Raw genomic sequence first — 15,136 nt, forward strand, 5'->3', positions numbered from 1 at the left:
CTCCCTCCCTGCTGGGAGCCGCGCTCGGGGGGTCTCCCGTGCTCCCCCCGGCCGGGGCGGTAGGGGCCGGGCGGCGGGTCCCTGGCGCGGGCCGGGGCGGGGGGGCCGGGCAGCCCCGCAGCCGGAGCTGCTGGGGCCGCGGCGCCGCGTCGAGGCAGACCTGGTGCGGGCCCGGCGGGCGGCGAGCCGGGGCTGGGGCGCCTGCAGGGGAGGAGCGGTGGTTCCCTTGCTCTGCCGCTCCTTTGCCCGCCTCGGCCGCGCAGCAGCCGGGGGAACGGCGGCCTTTCTCTCCCGCCCTCGGGCAGCCGCCGGCCCTGTCTGTGCCTGCGGCGCGGGGCACCGGTCACAGGCCGCGCTCGGGCACGGGGCACGTGGGAGCAGAAATGAAGTTTCTTCCCGTCACGCAGCGCTGCCCGGCTGCCGGCCCCGGCACAGCCCCGACGGGGCAGCGCGCTGGGAGCCCCCGGCCCCGCGCCCGGCCCCGGCCTGGCGGCCCACACGGCCGCTGCGCCCACCGCCCGCGGCGTGAAACCCGGGGGGGCCGGGCCCGCAGCGGGGCGCCCCTCTTCAGAGAATACCGTGCTGAGAAACCACCCGAGGTGGAGCTGGGCACAGCGGGGCGTCAGCGGCCCCCGTCCCGGGCTTCGGGAGGCTCTTGTGGACCGGGGCCCCGCGGCCGCGGGAGGGCTGTGTAGGCCGAGCTCAGCGGGCGCTTCTCCGCCAGGGGCCGCGGGGGGCGGGGGGTGCTGCTGTGGAGCCAGAGAGGCCGCCGCGCAGGTGGAGACCACGGAATCTGGGGCATCCAAGCGGTCGGAGACCAGAGCAGGATGAGGCATGAGGAGTCCTGTCTCACCTTTGAGCTGGGCAGCCATGGAGCTCTCTGGAGCGGGGAGAGAAAATACAGGGATGACTTCAAATTTGGCAATTGATGCACGTGTTGGCTGGATTTAATTAGCAGCTCCCTGCTTTTTAGCAGGAGTTGGCAGGTGCTGCTGGGTCTGGACCCTGATGCCTGGGTCCCACAGCACTGGTTGCCATGCTGTCAGGCTGGGACCCTAATTACCGCAGGTACCTCCAATGCGGCACAGCTGCCTCTCCAGCTGCCACCATCCCCTGTTCACACGGATGTTGCTGCCCCTGTGAAGCCACTGTGCAATGCTTCCATGAGAATGTGGATGGAGTGTTTGCATCATTGGCAGGCAGGCAAAACCTGTGGAACACAGAGCTGGTTTTGCTTACTTGTGATGTTCCAGAGTCTTTGGGGCTTTCCCTGTCTGCAAAAGATTGTCTTGTTGGAAGAAGTTTTAAAAAGACTCCTTCCAGCTGTTTTTTAATAACAAATGTGGCATTTCTTTCTGTTCTTGTTGTCAAGAGCTTCAAATGTGCTTTTAAAGACAATGTTGCAGTAAATAATTGACTATGAAAACTCTTGCTGACAGATCTTTGTGAAGCATTCTTGCATTGCTTGGTGATTACACTGTAAGAGCACACATAAGCGTGATCACCTGTTTGCTCTCAGCTAGCCGAGTGCATGTCTGCTTCACCCCTCCACAAGGGTTTTTTACGTGTATTTATTTAAGTAGCTTATTCCACATGCCTGTACTAAATCACTCAAAAGTGGCTTCGTTAAACTCTCATCTTGGTGGAGCGCTGCAGTGTATGGAATATACCGTGTGGGCACGGAGAGTGTGTCATGCCAAAGGTGCAGATACACCAGCATGCCTGCAAGGACCAAAGGAGCCCAAGAAGAGTAATAACCCCGTGTCAGACCTTTTTCAGGGACTGTGCCTATGTCAACTAAAATTTCTGGTGTTTGGAGCATCTTCTCTCATCTCAACTGCCAGGAATCCACTGCTGTTCTGTCTTGCGCTTCACACTCCACGTTTGTATCTACTTTGCGCATCAGTGATCATGTTGTTTTTCATGGATTGGACACTGGAGGGTGCTAATGCAATGGGAGCTGAAATTGTTCCAGCAAATTAAAGGGTTCCCCTTTGTTAGTTGTGAAATAGTTTTATTCTTTGTTGCAACGTTTAGATGGAAAGACATGAATCGTGGTCCTTGCCAGTAGCTGATCCTGCTCGGTGTGTGTAGAGCTATAACCAAGAATATCAATAAAGTGTTAAGTCTGTGAGGGATTTCTTTTCTGAACCTCTTATCAAAAAAATCACTCATTTTATGTTCTACACGTTTTTAAGTGTGTCTTTTGAGGTTATGGCCTCGGGGTGAAATTTATTTGAAAGTGTGACTTTCTAGTGATAAAACCACTTTATCTGGCAGAACTGTCGTGCCATATCTGCAGAATGTGCTTTTCTACAAAGTCACTTTGGTTCACCTAAACTGATGATGTCATGTTGCTGGCAAGGTGACAACCTGATAGCAGCTCACGTTAGGGAGGGAGGGGACACCTTGAACATTGCTAATCAAGTCTCTGGTATTGCCGTATTTTCTTTTGGGGGTGGGCCTGATGGAGCCTCAGTTTACCTTGCAACCACTGTCACTGGGCCACACATGAGGGAGCATGTAGGATGGGGCTTTTTGTCAGCCATCGCTGCTAGGTCAAGTGAAGCATGTTTTTGTGCAGGTTAAAGTTACATTGGGAGGTCTTATGCCAAAAGAGGTATTACCTGTCTGTGCTGCTCCAGCCTTCTGCTGAACTGGGTCTCCACTTTCCTCTGCCCTTGGCAGAAATACACAGGGCTGACATAAGCTCCCCGTTGTGCACTCTGGCAACTCCATACTCGGCATCAAGGACTGTGAAACTACTGCCTGAGCCAGTTCTCATCCTGGCAGCAGCAGAGGTATGATGCTGGCTAATTAATGCTAATGAGAAGCAGGGTGCAAAGCTGAGCATGTTCAGCTAATCACCACTGGCACCCCAACTAGTCTGCTTAAAGCTGACACGGTTCTGGAGAGTCCTGCCCAGTCCTCTAAGTGGACCTGTTTGCCAAATGAAAGCCGGTGTTCATAAAATGTGTGAGCAAAACGGAATGGGTACAAATGCATTTTCCTTAGAAGTCTTTCCCATTTGGTACAAGTGGCAAATGTATTACTCCTCTGTCTCGTTCCCCTTTGCAAATGAATTGGGCTGTCCCCTCCTGGAAAACGTTGTTACCTTGCTGTATTATATTGGTCAGGTTTTGTTCTCTCCCAGGTGTTGCAGTTTGCTAACATACAGCTGGTTTAATTTTTCTTTCTTTTAAAAATATGCATTTTTCTCTGAATTCCTCCTTGAACTGAAGATGTGTATGAGCACAGAGAAGGAGCCTGTGGATCAAGGAAACCACAATCCCCTGCTGTCCTGTTCTGGTACCGGTTGAGACCTGCTGTTCATTTTGCAAACAGATGCACAGCCACTTTCACAGAAAAGTTGCTCGGCTGTTTATCAGAAGCAGCAGAAACATATCCAGCTGAAAGTTTACAGCTCTTTTGCAAACAGAATTTTAGTAGCTTACCAGAACAGGGTTGTAAGGGGATGTAAGCAGAAAAGCTTTTTAAACTCACTGTAATAAATAGCAGTACTGAAGACAGTCTGCTTAAGAGGAGATAATGTAGTCTAAGCACACAAAAAAAGATCTGGTTGACAGTGTATTCATCTTGTTTACCAGCTTTTAGGAGAAGACCGCTTCTTCCATCGCACTTTCATGCTTAGGAGCAGGGATCCAGGGTACGCCTCCTGGCATAGTTTCAAGAACCAACATGCTGGCTGCGGTGCCAAAAGGATTTGCAGTTGTGCATTTTATGTAGGTGGTGTCCTAATTTGTCCCAGGAGACCTTTCTCCAGGTGAGAGGGTTTACCAACCTTCCACCAACCCTACTTGATCGGGTTGACTTTAAATGCCACCAGTGGCAGGACGCTATCCTGAGGCTCGATGCCAACCCTGCTTTGTGGCCCTGGGTGGGGAAGGAGGGTGTATGTTCCCTTGGGGGGATGCTTGGTGCCTTCCAGCATTGAGCCTTCCTATGCTTGTGCAGTATCTCTTGGCCACTCAGGTCTGGGTGAGTGGGGTCTCTGGGGTTTTCATGCCTTTTGGGGAGGCCAGGCTGCTGTACTTGAAGTCTCTTAAGAGTCATTCTGGCAAGTAAAAGCCCCTTGATGCTAACAGCTTTGTAGGGTTTTTGCTGAGGAACCCCAGTGTGGTATTTTCTCTGTCCTCTGCTCATCAGGTGGGCTCCTTGTGGTGGTCTCTCCTGGACCCCTTTCTTGCCTCTCTGAGCCTTCTTGTTTGGGAAGGGGGCATAGTCTGTTCACCCTTATTTTGTCAGCAGGGCTGTGCATGGAGGTGTTTCTCTGGCCGCTGCCCTTTTCATGCTTCCCTCTCCTGTCCCGCGAGGCTGCGCAGCACAGCAGGTCTGCAGAACTTTGACTGCAAGTGGGTCTGGAGGTCAGCTGCATGGTTACTGAGCCCTTGGGTGTTCAACAAGTCCCCTTCACCATTTTTCCCTTATTTTCATGTTGGTGCTATATTTACCTCTCAAGTCTCCCTGTGCCCTTTAAATCTTGTAGTATCATTGGTGTAAATAGGATTTGCCTGTCCCTGTGAAAGAGGCATCGCTGCGGCTGCCTGCCTGGCCTTCTCCAGCCCTTTGTGGGCCGGGGTTGACCAGTTGTCACGGGCTGAGCAGCCAAACCTGCTTTCTTCTCTGCTGTTTTAATTAAAAATGGTTGGCATCGGGGGCTCTGCAGCGATGAAAGGGAAATGATGAAACTGAAGAATTTGGGGCATAAAGTCGATCTCTAAATTTTAATGTACTCATTGCACTTAAACAGTTGATACATTTTATTATTGAGCTTTCAGGTGACCTAATTTCCCTTAGTACTGTACATTTAGCTTTATACATCTGCACCTAATTTGTAAAAAAGGACTTAATGAGAAACTTCAAACAGTTTAAATGTCAATTACAAAGAAAGCGAGGTTTTAAAGTTCCAGTAATCTGTCCATATTGGTCATCGAAACATGATCCCAGGTGGACGTTAATTCAAGACAGATGGCATTCCAAAGGCACAATTACAAAGAGCTTATATATTTTCAACACTAACAAGCTGTCACGCTATGTTGTAGCTACACTTCCAATACTGTATAACCACAATTGCTGCTTTATCTGCTGTAGACTCTGTAGTAAAGGGGTTTGATTCCCCACTCTTGATATTGTCAGTGGGATTTTGAGGCGGAGTGAACTGGAGAGCGGGGTTAGTTAGCATGAATATCTTTCATTCACTCGATCTGTTGGGGGTGGGGGGTTTGGTTTTATGTTTTAAGTTGCTGAAATGCTCTTCAAAGAAAGGAGGGGAAATGCTGAATATGGGCATAACAAGACTGGTTCATTGCAGATATATTTCTATTTCCTGGCAACATTAATTAACTTCAGTTTTATCAGCTGCTGGGCGATAACTATGATGATTTATTAAAACCCCCAACATCCTGGATGTTTTCAGTTAAAAAGTTATCTGAAAGCCTTTGCAGTAACACACATGTTACTTGGAAGACTGAAGTCCAAGGGATTGATGGTGACTTGACTTGCAGTGGTGTAAATGGCCAGCAGCTCGGCTGCAGCCAGGCAGGAGTGCTACACCCTATGCAGAAGGCGGTTTTAATTATTTTTAGGTTTCTGAAAGTATTCCTAGGCCCAGAGGCAGAGGCGGCGGGGTTGGACAAAGCAGGGTCAAGGTAGGACTTCCATTAGACGGAAGCATCAACACATGCTGTAGTTGATCTAGTTGAAGATGTCCCTGCTTATCACAGCGGGCTTGGACTAGATGACCTTTAAAGGTCCCTTCCAACCCAAGCCATTCTATGATTCCGTGCAGTAGGTGGCAAGGTTTGTTGTAGAAGGACAATGCTTGGTACCTAGTTAGTCGTTGAGGTGGGCGATGATCTGTGTAACTGAACAATGAAAGACAATTGGGCATTATTTCCACTGATTTTATTTTTTTGTTTCTTGAAACCAGGTCACAAAAAAGCAAGACTTGCACAGCTATGACTAGACAGTGTTTTAATAGGCTTTAAAAATTCTGTGCTGTTAGGAGCAAGATTAGTAATGCTCCCCAGGAAGGTTTTTAAGCTCCTATGGGCGTGTGTATCCTCTGAAGAGGTACTGAGAATGAAGAGCTTGTATTTCTGCTAATTTATCTACCTTTCACTGGAAAGTAGAGAAGAAAGCAGAAAGGCTAAGATGCTTCATCCTTGGAAGGCAGGAATTAAACGGTGAGGTTATGCTCTTTAATTTTTGTTTTTCATTAATGAACACTGTAAATGTGTGGGTTTTGAAAGCATCTTACTCTGCTCCCTTTTTGGAGGCAATACAAGTGCTATTTGAAATATGTAGCTCGCCAACAAGCGAATTGGACTCCTGAGCCACTCTTGAAACAAAATGCCAATTTTACCTACAGTTTTACTAGGTTTCCTGGTTTATGCAGTGGCATTTGAATGGCCTCTAGTAATTGTTTTTAGCGGGGGAAAAAAAATTCAAACAAAAATGAAAAACACAACCTGAAGCTCATTAGCACTGTATTTAGCATGCCATGAATCATTAAATCTTTATATAAATGTAAAAGTGATTTGTAACAAACAAAATCCTTTATTTTTTTGGAAAGACTTTCTTAGAATTTTTGTTTGGACTGCTGAGGTACCGTATGTTTTCCAAACAGTGGATGTTATTACCAGAATAGCAGAGGAACCAATTCATGTTTTAATTAAATATTACACATAATTCTTGAGTGTCAGATATACTTGGTGTAAGTAAATAAAATTAGGTGGAAAACAAAAGACAATAAATAAATGCTTAGATAGGGGTTTTTAACCTAAATTTTTTAACCTAAATTTGATGCTAGTGTGTGTTGCTCTCAAGTGGTTTCCCCTTGGATTTTCCCAGTGCTTATAGGGGTAACATACTGCAGTCTTTTTATTTAGATCAGGCTTCGCTTTGAGAGTTAACTAATTGTTCAAGCCCAAGTGGGAAACTTTCTTGCACCTGGAAAATTAGGAGAGCAAAAGATGTCCGCATCCTTTCCCTGGTGGTTCTTCACCTGCGAATTTGAACTGCAGCGGTAATAAAAGTTTTGTGGACCTCATTTTATGTGAGATCATTAAGCGACAGGAGAATTCAGGACTAGCTGCCCTTCATAATTCAGGACACTGAAAGGTGCCATTTATAAGCTCAAAGTGCCTGCAGGAAGGCAAAACAGGCTTGTAAAACCCGTACTCCAAACCCTGAAAGGGAACCGGTTTGTACTGTGGGTTGCAGCCTTGGAGTGGCAAAATTGCAAAGGTGGTGGGGACTGGGTTTAAAAAAAAAAATGGAAAAACACCTGCCTCTCATAATTAATGTAATAACCTGGGTTTTCACGCTTCTTGTGTTGATATCTTTTGTCCAAAAAAAACCTAAAAACATCCCGGACAATGATCCTGGTAAAAACCTTATCAATTGTACTGCCCAGCTGTTGGGCTTATCATCTTTCCTACTATAGCCCAGAGTTTTGCTGAGCCGCTCATTTGGCTATAAAATAAGTTTCTCCTGACTTTTTAATAATATTTTGCAACCGGTGACCTTTGTCCGTTATGTGGGCCAGATATTTTGTCTGGATTGCTCTTGCCTCCTTACTGCTTGAGAAGGAGTAAGCAGCATGCACAACACTTGAAATGAAGAGAGGTCTTCAACAAAGTGGGTGATATGCCAGCACACCCAGTCTTCCTAAAACTGTTATGGCTCTAAAGAGGCAACGTAATTTGTTAAATTCACAATATGCTGCAGCTTTATGGGCCTAGAAAGCCTGAAAAGCACTAAAGTGGCAGCCCAAGGAGACGTTCAGTCCAGTGTTCGTTCTTGGAGCTGGTATGGCTTTCTTTACATGCTCCCCTGTTACTCCTCAAATGAGAGTTGGAGCAATCGTTTTTAAGTTTATGACCAAAACGTAGCAATTGCTACCTGGAAGTGAGGCATCCCTATCTGTAATTTTAAGTGGCTGGCACTTAACTCTTCTAGTCCAGCCAACCTAAGCCACCTATTCACAGCCTCATTAATGGCCTGTGACTGAAGTTACTTGGGTGCCAATTTGCACCAGCAGAGCCTAAATTCCATTGAAGACAAAAGCCGACTGCATGTCAGATTGGCCTGTGGCGCCTTTGTTTTATTAATCTGTATTAGTTCAATACCTGTGTGTTTGCGCACACCGATTTCGGCAGCAATGGGCTATATGGTGTGGTAGCCAGACTGTCGTCCCTCTGTATGCCGATCACATAGGAGCCAGAGAAGCAGTTGCACTTCAGGGGTGTATTAGTGGCATTGCATTTTCTGATGCTGCTTTTGTTGCCTAGATTGACGTGCTCGGGGCCCCAAACATTACACTGAGTTTAGTATGACCCCAGGGCCTTTGCAGAGTCGACTGCAGGACTCAAACCTTTATATCCACTATTAAAAGGCAGTTATGTGACTGTTTATGTTAGAGCCAGGTGCTTTGTTGCCTGTGGACATGCTGTTACTTGACAAAAAAAAAAATTTTCCCCTTTATGGTCAAAATGTGATAAACATACTTACCTGAGTACCTTACTGTTCACAAATGGTCTGGCTGCCTTCAGCAGCCACTTGGATTTCTGCGGGAGGACGGGAGTCAGGGTTTTCTAGCTCTCTGTAGGGATGTGTCCATGGCAGCATTCCTGTTACTTCTATATTTTCTTTGTGAAGGACATACAATTTCTAGTCATTAGTATATTTTTAATGCCATTTTTTTGTGGTATTTATCATTTAAGTTCTCTAATTTGTAGTGTATTTCTAGCTTTGGAAGGTTTGTTAATTTAGGCTTTATATATGAATGCATGCTTTGTAGGCTTATCGCATTAAACATTCACTTATTTTTTTGTTAAATCTGTAGCAATACTAAAGCACTGAAGGTGCTTTGGATTGGGCCAGTACCAAATACTGACTTCAGCATACTGGAAGTATAAAACCTGTTTTTGAGAAGTTGATAGATGTGAAAACCATTTAACAGTTGGGTTTTTTCCTTTCCTGTTAAAACTAAGGTACTGAGGAAACCTTCCTACTGCTACATGCTGCAATATGTCAGAAACACCGTTATGTTATAGTTGCATCATTATCTAAAGGAAAAATTGAGTGTGGGTTTGAAGTCGACAAGTGATGAAAGTAGCCCTGAGGTTGTCAATTAGAAAGCCAAGGCCTGGAATTGATAAGTTAATGGCCAGTTCCCTTTGCACCCCCTCGCTTTGCTGCCTGCTCCTGCCTCGCCCCGCAGCAGCTTTAAAACCACTTGGAACATAAAGAAAAGGCTCCTGTTGCTTTGTGTCCCAAAATTTATCTCGCTGTTATGATTCACTTAAATTCTTGGCTGGTTGCAAAGTTCTTAGTATGGACAGGTAGTTAAACAAGGAGGAATGAGATGCAGCAGGTAGAAAATACAATCTCAAAACTATGTCTCCTTTTTGTCTTTTTTTTTTTAAATTTATCTGTTTATTTTTTGTTTAAATGTTGAACCATTAACACTGTTGATTCAGACCATCCTTCTGCAGTACACACAGTGAATTTAGCAGCAGTGCATAATGTAACTTCTACCGTATGTTTGCAGGTTTTAAAACCTGAAATTTAATGACAGCCAGTTGGAACCCATGTGTTCCTCTTAAAGGTGGAGGGCAACACGTGCAGTTTTTCCTGAAGGGAGATACTGGTTACTAAAGTTTATGATATAATGTAATATAATACATAGTGTTTCTATTTCACTTGGGCAGGAGGGAACTAACATGTTGCCGTTTCTCTGAAGGAACACATGGGTTTAGATGAACAGGTAAATTATGGAAGATAACAAACAGGATTTATTCAGATCTTAATTGTTCTTGGTGTGCTGTGCTGAGAAAGCAGTAGCAACCTTATGAAAAGAGCTTTATGGTATTAGCAGTAGAATATAATTCAAACAAGCTTCATGCAAAGATGTAATTAATCTTCAGTTTTTGAAAACTTTATGTACAGTGTGAGTTTTTGGGGCTTGTAAAAGGTTGCAGATGGGCACTCCCTCTGTAGCCTGCGATGCTCTGCTCGTGGCACAGCTGCTTCAGTGACAGTGGAAATTTAAGATTTTTTTTCCACATAGCCCTGTCTCAACCTAGAGTAGATGATTAATAATCACAAGCATGAGAATGCAGTTTAATTTCTAAGCACATTCAGGTTTTTACCTTTCTGGTGATTTCACTGTAACCAGCAAACATCTGTTGAATAATAAAAAAATTGCAGTTGCTACTTACCTGCCACAACGAGATGAAACAGGGAGCTCTGAGCATAGACTGCTGCTCTGGAGTCCCTCTCTTCTCCAGCCAGATTTCAAAACATGAAGTAAATCATCTTACTCTAGCTTAATTCACAGGAAAAGACATTGTATTAAACAAGCACTGGACGATGTGCTCTCCACTTGATGTGCTAGGTTTGCCCAAGACTCACATGGCAGAGCTTTTTCAGTGCTTCACTAGAAGTTCAGTGCAGAAGAGGTAGTACGTGATTTTCCAAAAGCATGTGTTAATTCTGTGCCATTCTTTGACTGACTGCTTGAGATAGCTGTCTCATAATACCCATAAATAACGAAAAACTGTAATGACATTTTTAATGAGAGGTTTTATTTTCTTACGCAGCGTGACTTTGGTGTTTCTATAGGGTAACCTCCAGTGGTGGCCTGCCACAAGAGAGGTTATCTCAGGGATGAAGTAAGAACACTGTATCTAGTTTAGCCTGAACTGTCCAAGTATCACAACTACCAGAAAGCCTAATTCTGGGGTTTCCTTCTAAGTTGGTCCTTTCCTTGGATTGCAGGTTTGTCTTTGCAGGAATCTTCTGTGGTTGTTTTTTGAATGAGGTTCCGAAAGTTAATGGCGTTCAACCATCAAAACTTGTCTTCCAGAGGGATAGTCATCTCTCTCAGGACTTCTCTTCTCTTAACCTTTTTTATATGCTTTTATATACCCATCAGTCCACCAGAGCTTTTGTGCAAGGTACATTCACGTGCCGTATGGAAGCCACTCAGCCAGAGTTTGGTGGAGCCAGCCACTGTTCCATAAAAGGCAGACTGATGCCAGAAATCTCCCATTTCTTTCAGCAGGTTGCTGCAGGATGTTGGTCTCTGCTCTTCTGGGGTCCGTCCCCCCGCTTTTTGTTGTTGGTTAACTGCATTTTCTCACCCGTCGTACTCTTTCAGTGTGAGAGTCCTCCCACCATGTGTTTCTTCACTTTTGTCATGCCTTAAGTACATCTGCATTTTTCAGTATGGATGAACATTTGACTTGTGGGCTGTCTGCTCACCAGCTTGCACTAGTTACTTCCATACTTCCACAGCACATGAAGCACAAGGGTGCTAAACAGTGCCCATCTTGGGGTGAAGGCTGTGGTGTTCTACAGAGGGGATGCAGGTTGAATTGGTCTTTTGCCTGCTTTCTCTACCTAAGAAGAGTCTCATTTTAAGAGGAAAAGTTTCTTTGTTCCCAGCTAAGCTGGGTCCACATAAACTCTTCAGCTGTCTAGAAGTTTGGTGGCATTGGATCGCTTCTGTCTGAAGGTATAAAACCCTAGTGCTGGAGCTTTTGATGCTATAGAGCTTTCTAACGCTAAAAATCGAAGGGGTTCCTTTCCACTCACAAACTTTTCTGACAAATTCTGCCTGAGCAGTGCTCTTTCCTACCCACATGAGCATTCTCAAGCCCGAAGCTCCTGCTCCACTTCATTTTCATCTGTACTCAGAGAAATGTTGGATAGAAGTGAAAATTTCTTACCAAAAGTGGTGTAACATTTCCTAATGTTTTCATTCCAATGTGGAGTTTTAAAATAGGGAAAAGCTTGTCTAAATTCAGTAATTTGGAACAGATAAAACCCTATCTTATACACTAGGGAAGAAAAAAAAAAAGGAAACCCCAGTGCTTGCACAAAGGCACATTCAGGGTGAGAAAGCTGACTTGGCATTTCTAGATTTTTAACTTCTAAAATAAAATTAAAGACCACTGTTGTCTTTATGCAGTCAATATAGATTTTCTTTGAGTATATCTGAAATGATACAGAGTTCAGTTAAGCTAACTTTCTCTTCAAGGTCAGTATCATCATCTAAGAGGAGCTCTGCACCAATGTTCCTGAACAAGGTAAACCAGAAAATGGATACGCTACTGAAGGGCTGCATTTCTCTGGGTAGCTGTGGGGGTTTTTTATCAGCTTCTTAGACCACTTTTGCCCGGAAAATGATCTATTAACCTTGAAACGCTACCAACGAAGGGCAGAAGCTAAAAAAGGAAAAATGAAGACATGATGGTTTAAGTTTGTTATTGTAATCTTGAGTGTATGAAATCACATATTCACTATGCAATGGTCACATCATGGCAAAATTAAATAGTTTTGAACCAAATGTAAACTTGTTGGAGGAAACCAGCAATAGTTTGGACCTTTCTGGTACTGTAGACCTCAAAGGTGTTTGGAGGCCTTCACTTCAGAGACTTGAAATATTCACCTCCTCCTTGATTCATCTGTTGCAATGCATGACAGGGTCTGCTGTGTGGAGAGGGATGGCTGCAGGATGCCTTCACTCTGCAACCATGAAGGGATTTAGTTCAGAAGGGAAAGACATTGAATATTTTTAACACTTTATACACTTCCAGTTTCTTTTTCAGACCACTTTAAGCCTGTACTAAAACTGATAAAAATATTTATTTTCTGGCATTTTTATATAACATGTGTGAGATGTAGGTCTTGCTGCTTTCAGCCGCTAGTAATGGTAATGCTGGCACATCCCTCCACTGGAGAAAAAAAAAAAAAAACAACAACAAAACAACAAACCGGAACTAAACAATAAGCAAAAAGCTGAACACTGAGTCAATGAAATAGTAGAAACTTAGTGCTCAGAAATAAATAACAAAGTTTTCAAAATCTATGCTGAGTGTATTTCTCCCTAAAAATACATCTATTAAAATTATGCCAAAGCCCAAGCTTACTATTATCTGCCTAAATCATTAAAAATAACAAACCAAATAGAAACAATGCTTCCAGGTTGTGGGTCAGACCATTCAACTGATGAAAGTTGCCTAAACTCTGGAGACCCAAAGTGTTTGAAGTACTGAATTGGCTTTTGAGATCAGTAGTCTCTTCTCCAAGTACCAAGAGAATATTTTCTTCAATATATTCAATTAGCTCAGTTAAATGACTAATTTATTCAAACTTGACCAATTGGGAGTTGAAAGAAGCAGAAAAGCTTGTTCTTCTCTACCAATCTGTGAATAAAAGCTAATTATGAGAGGATTAGATTTGCTAATACTACAATATTGAAGGATATTATGACCAAATACAAGATTGGTGCTAATTCTAGCTAAGACAGAGTTATTTTAATAGATCAATTTTTAAATCAAAACAATTTTCTTTAGAAATCTAGCCTCTTTAAGACTGTGCTGTGCAACTGATAAACTGTCTTGCATTTTAAGTTGCATTCCAGTTTCCATCCAAAGAAATGTAAATCATAAGTAAACACAAAGGAATTAGCTAGTCAATAAGGATTGTGCCATACGTGATTTCCTAACAAAAACAGTAAAATTAATCTGAAAAAATGTATAATGAGATATAGAAAAGCTTAAATATATATCAGTGGAGCTACTCTGTCCTTCTGGCTAGCAATAAGAAGTGCCAAATTTAGTGTAAAAGCTATATTTAGTTACAAAGCAACATACTTTAGTGGTTACAAACTGAGAATTAACCTTTTTCCAAGAAAATAACTAAAATGTTTAAATTGGAAAACAAGATTCAAACATTATTTAACTCAAGGTTTTCCTTTTGGTGGTTCAACTTGTTATTTTAAAATAAGTGTCTTAAAAGACTTCATCCTGCTGAAAGTAATCAATAACTGAGGTACCTACGAGGGAACATAAACTAAGTGCAAACTTGATGTAAGGATCCAGAAATTCAGCCAAGAATGTGATGTCAAGAAAATGTGAGGGTAAAATTTTCAGTCCTGTCCATAAACATTTGGTATATGGGGCACCCGACAATGTGAAAACAAAAGGAAATTTAGTTACCTCTTCTGCTGATAGGGTCATGAAAAAAAACCATTGTTTTGGGTACCACCAGAATGAGATACGGAGGGCAGGATGGAGAGTGTCTCCGCCATTGTGCCTTTGCTACAAAGATGCCAAGTCCTGGGAGTCTCAGACTTCGAGACAGACACCGTCATGGTTCCTCTCCAACTGCGGGTCACATCAGAAGCTGTCCCTATAAATGCTAATTCATAACTTTTCATCAGATTGCTTTGAAAAAAACAGTGCTGACTATTTGAAAGATCGATTTGACAGTGGTTAGGCTGCCTGGTTTTTTTAGATCCGTTCCCCCACAAGCAGAGTTTGTGAACAGTGCTGAGCTTCCGAGAGGTGGTCGTTCTCCAGTAGCTTACTTGACAGCATGGCTGGCTGGCTCTTCCTCACCTCCTAGCTGGGATGAACGACTGGGGCAATAGACAAGCGCTTGGTGCAGTGCTGCCAGATCAAGAAGCACATCTCTGGGTGCTCCAGTGCTGTGCTGTCTGAACACCTGCTGCAATGTGCCTGGCTTGACCTTGCTGCGTAGCTTCTTTAGGTTTTAACCTCTCTTGTACATGGGTTCCTCATTGTCAGGTGGTCCATAAGCCAGCTGTGTAACTCAGAAGTAGCCTACTAGTAAGTAGAGAAGGAGTTTATGGCTGGAAATTTTGCTGGGTATGATGGTCTGTTTCCCCAGCTCCCCCTTTTCCCAGGGTTAATTCCCAAGGCAGCCCTGTGTGGTTTGTCTATATGTCCTGAGCCTCCTGCTAATCACTTCTTTCCTTGATGAGCCCAGAAGAGGTTTTTCTTAACTGGCCACCCAGCCTCCTGCCCAGTGCCAGAGGCATGGGGATGTAGCAATGAGGGGTGCGTAACTGATGGAAACCCTAGAGGATGGCATCCACCTCCCCAAAACTATTAACATGAACAGCCTCTGTTCCTCTCTGTGTGATCTGCTGTCTCCCTCATCGGGCTCTGGGTTCTGTGACCCTGGCTTGGGCGTCCACCGTGACAGCAATGAGGCTCTATATGTTTGTTGAACTATAGCAGTCAGTGTAAAGGATGCTGAGATAAAGGATAAAGGCTGTGTGTTACCTGCCCTGTGT

The 15,136-nt window shown here is 44.1% G+C and overlaps 1 protein-coding gene across 5 annotated transcripts in view; it reads left to right on the top strand.

Annotated features, from left to right (window-relative positions):
- Positions 1 to 15,136, top strand: part of CLYBL (citramalyl-CoA lyase) — a 194,883-nt gene that overhangs the window by 20,098 nt on the left and 159,649 nt on the right. The gene's annotated exons all lie outside the window — the stretch shown is intronic.

This window comes from Falco punctatus (genome assembly GCF_963210335.1).
Source record: "Falco punctatus genome assembly, chromosome: 2".
NCBI lineage: Eukaryota > Metazoa > Chordata > Aves > Falconiformes > Falconidae > Falco > Falco punctatus.